We start from the raw sequence: 7,732 nt of genomic DNA, 5'->3' as shown, positions 1-7,732 counted from the left end.
GCTTCTAAAAATCTAGAATACAAGGAATACTAACAAGACCTAGACTTGTATAACTGAATAGCAGGGCTACGGAATATTCTACTAAAAGGGGAAGCATTCCCATTGTATAAAAACAAGGCTAGAGGATTCCCCTGTCGATCCCCTAATAATATTTCAATAAACAAATCCAAACCCTGACTACATGTTAACTCCCCCTCCCTATTTCCGACAAATACTGGGAAGACGAAGAGGCAACAGGGAGTAATGAATAACATGGAGAGTGTAAGGGAAACCGACTGTAGAAAGAACTTATGTTGTCCCATTGATTGTCAGGCATTCCACTTTGCTGCTTTTTCAACTATAAAAGGTATTGTTCTACACAGGTGAAAGAGCGAGCTGGGGACATTGTTTGGACCATAGAAGCCATGGAGCAGAGAGCAGCAGGATCTACGGCTCAGAGGAGAGCAGCGTGCCGATAGGCTGGCCCAGTATTTCTGATGGGCTGCAACGTGGCTAGGGAGCCGTGTCGCCAAAGAGCCGGAGCGAAGCATCCTGCAGGCTGCTATTGGCGGCCGGAACATTTCTCATTCTTCTGGGTTGTGCCAGCCCCAAGGGTGCCTGAGGGGCAGGTGATGAGACCCTGACCTCAGGCCTGCATCACCCGAAGGGACTGCTCGTCACTGCGCTGCTGACTGGGTGAGTCTCGTGAAAGTAAGAGAGAGACTCAGGAGCATGCAGCCGACTGAAACGGAGCGGGTGAAAGAAAATGCATAAAGCTGCATGGAGCGGAAAAGAGGAACTAAATGTTAAGAAACCAATGAAGCTATAAAGACTGAAGAAGGAATGAGAAGATGAAGAGAAAGTAAGAGAAAGCAAGAAAAGCAGACCGCACGAGGGGCGTGAAGTGTAGAACTTTATATAAAGAGGGCACGAGCGACCCGAAGTGAGAGAAGGGTGCAAGCGAACCGGTAGAGTGGAAAGAGAGTGTAAGTGTGCACGGGAAGGCTGGAAAAGGTGACAATGGGCACAGGAAAAGTCAAAGGGCCTCATTACACGTTGTGCGGTAAAAATCCACAATTACCGGCATGGCGCTCTTAACGTGTCCGCCCTCGCAAGAGGGCGCTAATAGCGCACCATTACGAGTACGTGAACATGAGCATAGCGCCATGCCGGTAATGACCCAACCGCCATGCCGCTAAAGACCCCAAAAAGTCACTTACCGCCCTCGACGAAAGTGCAGATAGCACCTCCGCCCTTACGCTACATGCAAATAGCGGTCACCGCTATTAGCGGTGACCGTTAAATTGCGGAACTGGAAATAGCGTCATCGCACAGGAACGGGAAAGAGCACGGCGGCCATCTTTAAAAACACAATCCATTGCCATCCTCTGCCCCCTGGACCTGTTTGTGGTACTTTGCTGTCTGAGACTTACTGGAATACCCTTACCATGCCCAAGGCACTGAAAAAAGCAACTGACCGCTAGCGGAAAGAAAAGTTTTCTAATGAGGAGTTACTCATGCTGACCCAGACCTTAGCAGACAATGCTGCAGTGGTCTTCGCTAACGACATGCGGCGGGAGACCCTCCTTAAGAAAAAGGCTATCTGGGCCGAAGTGGCAATGAAAGTAAGTTCCGTGGGCACCAGCACCCGCAATGTACATGAGTGCAGGAAAAGATGGGATGACCTGAGACTCCGGGTCAGAATGATCCTGGCCGAGAATCAACACTGCCACCGCTGGCGGATCTGGGTCGCCAATCAAGCTAAAGGAATGGGAGCAGACATGCGCCAACCTAATCGGAGTCGAATGTATTGAGGGAGTCGGGAGGATGGAGCATGGCGTGGCAGACACGTCGGATGGAGGTAAGTGTACTGATTAAAGCATGCAATGTGTATCTACAGGTCCCCACAAATGTCAGCCCAGGCTCACCTCATGGATGGCCAAACATCCACACATGTATCCCACCCTGCCCATGTCAGTGCCAGACCCAAACACACACACATCACCAGAGCCAAGTGCCACACACAACACTGCATGGATGAGCCACTGAACTGGCACATCACCTGCACCCTTCACAATGAATTGCAAATGCCCTCAACTGCATTGATGATGTATCCTGCATTAAGTACATCGAACCCTAACCAATGCCATCCCCCTTCTTGTCCCCGACAGGGTCACATACAGACAGTGAGGATGCATCCCAGGCACCCCCTGCGCAGAAGAAGAAAAGGCCACAGCCCACTGAGGACACCCCCACGACATCAAGGGGAAAAGGCGCAAGGCTCCATTTGCAGAGTTCCAAACATCGTTCGAGCGCCACTGCCAAGGCCACACCAAACCCAACTGCCCCACCTCAGGAGGTTCACTCACCACCACCACTCACAGCCACCGAGGGACCACCCTCAGCTACTGCTAGTTCGGCAGGAGAGGCGGCAGCCACCGCACCATTAACTGATGTGGAAGACCCAACTGAATTCGAGCTGGGCATGCACACCCCAATCCCACCTGGAACCCCCAGCCATGACCCCATCACACACCTGGCTCCAACATCACTGGTGATGAGACCATGGGATCCTGCAGTAGCCCCCCGGTGCCTCCATCTGTACACCTGCCAGCATCACAATGCACAGCAGCCACACCACCAGAGGCCGACACTGCCCTTGACCTGGCCAGCATCATCCAGCGGCAACAGGGTCTCACTGTGCTGGTTGGTCAGCATGTGGCGGAGGCTGCCCGTCTCAGGGCAGAGATTTGGGAGACATCCAGGCACTCCAGGGAGAGTATGGAGACCTGCACAGACAGGCTGTGTGGGGAGCTCATCAGAGTTCGTGAGGTCCTCACACGCATTGCGGATGCAATGGACCGTCAATTCCCACCACCACCGGCACCAGGACAGTCTGCTACTTCTTCGTCCGCCAGTTCGCGGCAGACAAGCCCACTCCGACACTCCGCACAGACCACCAGGCGCTCCTCCCGCCAGCCTCCAAATGCTGGATTAGGCAATGACCAATAGGGAGTGAATATCCATGCTTCCGCGTGCATGCCTGGATGCAAAAATTGTGGAAGACACATGAGGGACAGTTGTGGGGGGTGGGGGTAGGGTGTGATGGGACAGTTGTGGGGGTGGGGGGTAGGGTGTGATGGGACAGTTGTGGGGGGTGGAGGCTAGGGTGATGGGATGTTTGGGTACATGCACATTTCCCTGTTTGAGTTAATAAATACACTGGTGTTAGAGCAAAACACAGGCCTGGACTTCTTCATTGTGTATGTTTAATTTATTGACGCCAGGGTCCCCTGTGAGCTAACAAACAGACACCACTAGCCATATCCAGGTGACAGTACGAGAACTTGTTACTCTGTTACTCAGAATATTTGGTTGATCAGATGCTGCCTCACAGCACGTCCCTCCTGGCCATCCCCTCTTGCATGACCTGCATCCCCTTCACCTCCATCCTCATCACCATCATCATCCTCATCAGGTGATTCTATTTCAACGTCAGGGGGCAGTGGCACATTCCGTCTGATACACATATTGTGCAGCATGACACATGCCATGGTGATCTTGGCCACCTTCTCATGGCCATAAAGGAGAGCGCCACCAGACCTGCTAATGCACCTAAACCGTGACTTCAATAGGCCAAAAGTCTGCTCGATCACGATGCGGGTACGGGTATGTGCACGATTGTATTCCTCTTCGTGCCTGTTCTGTGGGTTCCGTAGAGGTGTGAGGAGCCACCTCTTCAGGGGATAGCCGGTGTCACCTATATGGGGGAAGGAATGGGGTCATGTTACTGTTCACTTCAAGTGTGGCCTGTTCATTTCATTGGCTTACATCTGTATGTGCATTTGGACGATGGACTACAGGCTACACCCAGTTGGAGTATCTATCTCTCCCCCCACGCACACCCAGTTGGAGTATCTATCTCTCCCCCACGCACACCCAGTTGGAGTATCTATCTCTCCCCCCCACGCAAACCCAGTTGGAGTATCTATCTCCCCCCCCACACACACTGCCATGTGCCTGGCCTGCTACTCACCAAGTAGCCACGAACGCTGTCCCGTTTGTCGCTCCATGTAGCGTGGGATAGTTGAGTTCCGCAGGACCATGGAATCATGGGTAGATCCGGGAAATCAGGCACAGCAATGTGTGATTATCTTGTTGGCGTCACATACCATTTGGACATTGATGAAGTGGAATTGCTTCCTGTTTCGGTACACTACTTCATTGTGATGTGGGGCGACCAATTCCACATGTGTACAGTCGATGGCCCGATGCAACTTGGGATGCTTGCCAGTGAATAGAAACCGACTTTGGTGTTTGCAGTCTCCTGGGCAGTCCGTGGCATGTAGCCAGGGAGTGGAGCACAGTCACCACCTTCAGTAGAGGGGGGATGGCAGTTCTGATGTCTATGAGGCTCACAATGTCGGGGTTTATCATGTCCACGATGATGGTGATGGTATCCCGGTCCAGACGGTACAGGGTGTGTATCTGCTCAGGTGTTAGGTTAAATGGACTGGCTCTGATCCTGGGAATTGGTGGGTGCATCTGTGGTATGATTAGGTGCCGTGGTGGTGCTTGCTGTGCCTGTCTTGCCCTCCTCCTCCTCCTGCGTCTCCTCTGTGCTGCCTGTTGTTATTGCAGCTGCGCTGCTATCAGGTCCTCCAGGCCATGTAATGCTGCTATTGTATTGGAACCATCTTGGTGTGGGAAGGGGTGTGGTAAGGGGTGTGGTGTGCTCCTTTTGAGCAGCCACAGTCTCCATTGCCTCCACCTGTGCTTATTGTGGCCACCTCTGGCAGGTGGTAACACTGCACAGTTATTTATTTTAATGGGTGGTTCGCGATGGCGGTATTAGCGCCATGCCGGTAAAGGGTTTTGGGGGCTTTACCATGCCGCTATTGGCATGTCCGCTCGCCTTGTGATGGTGTGCTATTAGCGGCATGGTGTTATTTACGGGATGGAGGGTCGCACGCCCGCGGACTGCCCGCTATTAGTGGCACCGTACTTAGCAGTGCCGCTAATAGCGATGAGCCGGGTCGTAATTAGCATGGGGATTTAACGTTACCGGTATTCCATTACCGGTAACGTTAAATCCCTACCGCCTACCGTGTAATGAGGCCCAAAAATTGTCCAAGTGTGCACTGAAAAGCTGGAAAAGGCACCAGTGGGCAAGGAAAAGATAAAGAGAGTGCTAGTGTGCACGAGAAATATGGAGAAAGTGCTAGGGGGCACAAAAAGTACAAAGAAGGTGCACGTTTTGTAAGGAAGGCATGGTATTGAAGTAAGACATACACAAGTGACCACAGTTCAAGAATGTTTATTGGGGAGTGATAAACGCCTATCTAAACCTAAATCTACAGATGTGAGCAAGCCACGACCATCAACAAATAAAAATGCAGTCCTAGTGGAGTCTTGTCAAAATAAAAGGACTTATACAAAAAAAACTATTGCCAATCCTTACTGCTAATTTACAAAGAGTGCGGGGTAGTGTTCATGAAAAAGAAATAAGTGTTCACAAAATGATAACTCAGGATGTTTGGGCCTTTGGCCTCCCTTGTCCACGTTTTCAAAATGGGGCAATGCGGTTCCCTCGAGGCAAGCGCACATTCTAGCTTCTTCGACACAGAGGATACAGTTCTATTTCCAGCATCAGAGCCTTCTGTGCCCAAATCGCTTTTCTCATCAACGTCTCTTGATTGAAAGGGCCTGATGTACAAAACAAAATAGAAAGTTATTTTCTTATTACAATTTTCTAAGTCGGGTGGCTCACCCTGAATCCCCGTCAGCCGGGCTCAGATCCCTTTTCTGTTACTGTGGATCCCCCTCTTTTGGCTCAGATCCCTTTATTTTAATGTTCAGAAAATATTATTTCTCGGGTGACGCACAGTTCACCCCGGATTCCCCTAAACCGGGCTCAGATCCTTCTTTCTATTTAATTAGTCTCCATCAGCCGCTCTCGGACCAATTGTAGTTCACTTTACACTTATCGAAGACTTTCGAATGTGCGCAGGGTTTAGCTTCACCCGTCGCAGGACCACTTCGATATAAAGTTCCTTTTTACAATATAGTTGCGATTCCGTTGAATACCTAACAGAGACCTTCGAATACTATATATATTTTTTTCTTTCTTTCTCTCTCTCTCTCTCTCTCTCTCTCTCTCTCTCTCTCTCTCTCTCTCTCTCTCTCTCTCTCTCTCTCTCCCCCCTTCTCCCTTTCCCTTTCCTTATTCCTCTCCCTCTTCCTCTCCCTACTATTAATTTTAGGTTTTCATGCGCTGCAGCATATTGTGACAATGGTATCAACCAACTAAAAGCAACCAAATCCGGAGTACACTGCTCAGCCCAATTAAAGATTAAGGCCTAGAAGCAAGTAAAGCTGTAGTTCAGAGCGATGTTTTCAAATAGCACCTTAAAGCAGTTTACGCTGGAGTGCACAACAAGGGGAAAAGTGATAATACTGAGTTTGGTAGAATGGGATAAAAAAACAAAAAAGCGTGCCACTTCTAAAAGTACAAGTCAAGAAATTGAAGGGGACAGGGCTGTTAATTCAGTCAATAGGAAACACAAGTAAAAGGCTCCCGAGGCACTGGTGTTGAATTTGGTGCACAATGTATTGTGTTGTCTCCACCCTCCTCTTCCTCTCCCTCTAATTAATTTTTGGTTTTCATGCACTGCAGCACATTGTGACAATGGTATTTCACAATGGGACTGTTTGAAAGTTACAGAAATCAAAAATGAAATCAACCAACTAAAAGCAGCCAAATCCAGAGTACACTGCTCAGCCCCAACTAAGGATTAAGGCCTAGAAGCAAGTAAAGCTGTAGTTCAGAGCGATGTTTGCAAATAGCACCTTAAAGCAGTTTACGCTGATACATAGAAATTAACACCAACAAGGCGGAAAGCGATAATACTGAGTTTGGTAGAATGGGATAAAAAAATAAAAGAAGTGTGCCAGTTCTAAAAGTACAAGTCAAGAAATTGAAGGGGACGGGGCTGTTCATTCATTCAATAGGACTCGCAAGTAAAAGGCTCCTGAGGCATTATTGTTGAATTTGGCGCAAAATGCATTGTGTTGTGTAATATGTACGAACATACAATTTCAATCTTCATTAAAAAAGATGTATTAAAAAATAAAGACTTGCAAATTAACAAAGTTTCTGTCCTGTCATGTGCCAAAAATAGTGAATGCTTTACAAATGTGCGTGTCATCCTTTAGAGCAGGGGCCAATTTAATTTTCACATTATCATTCCAATATTAGTACATGTGTTGCTGAAGCAAAAGCAAAGGGAGAGTCAATCAAACCATTGATTAGGACCTCTGGTCAAAGGTTTGCCATACCAAATGTCCTTATTTCAGAGGGCAGAAAGACCAAACACCATTTAGATATCGGATGGTATGAAATGAAGAGCCAAACAACAATGAATAAGCATGCTTTGCGGCTGTATTTATCTGGTCCTAAAGGGTTTGGTTTAATGCCAATTATATTTAAAGATATAATGATTCATGCTCCAGGGTGCTTGCAAATTGACACCCCCTCCCCATCACAATGGCTTGGTGATGCAAGCCTGAGAGCATCACAATAGACCCATAGACATGAGAAAATCTCTGTACCTCTGAGTGTATGTGGGCCCATGGCTGTATCAAGGACAAGGCAAGAACAGGAGGTGGCTTAAGGCATCAGCACCAGGGGCTGTCCAATTGAGCCCTGCAAACAACAGATGTTGGATCATCCTTTAAAAGATTCTGAGGCTGA

The 7,732-nt window shown here is 48.7% G+C and overlaps 1 non-coding gene across 1 annotated transcript; it reads right to left on the bottom strand.

Moving 5' to 3' along the window:
- Positions 1-7,152: 7,152 nt before the first annotated feature.
- LOC138565219 (U6 spliceosomal RNA) lies at positions 7,153-7,259 on the bottom strand. Its single transcript, XR_011301118.1, has one exon. It is a non-coding gene; the product is annotated as a U6 spliceosomal RNA (small nuclear RNA).
- Positions 7,260-7,732: the final 473 nt, after the last annotated feature.

The sequence above is a fragment of the Ambystoma mexicanum genome, chromosome 1q (assembly GCF_040938575.1).
Source record: "Ambystoma mexicanum isolate Mex_15411 chromosome 1q, UKY_AmexF1_1, whole genome shotgun sequence".
Classification (NCBI taxonomy): Eukaryota; Metazoa; Chordata; class Amphibia; order Caudata; family Ambystomatidae; genus Ambystoma; species Ambystoma mexicanum.
The sequence above is the reverse complement of the archived record's forward strand: the minus strand, read 5'-3'. Positions and strand labels throughout refer to the sequence as shown.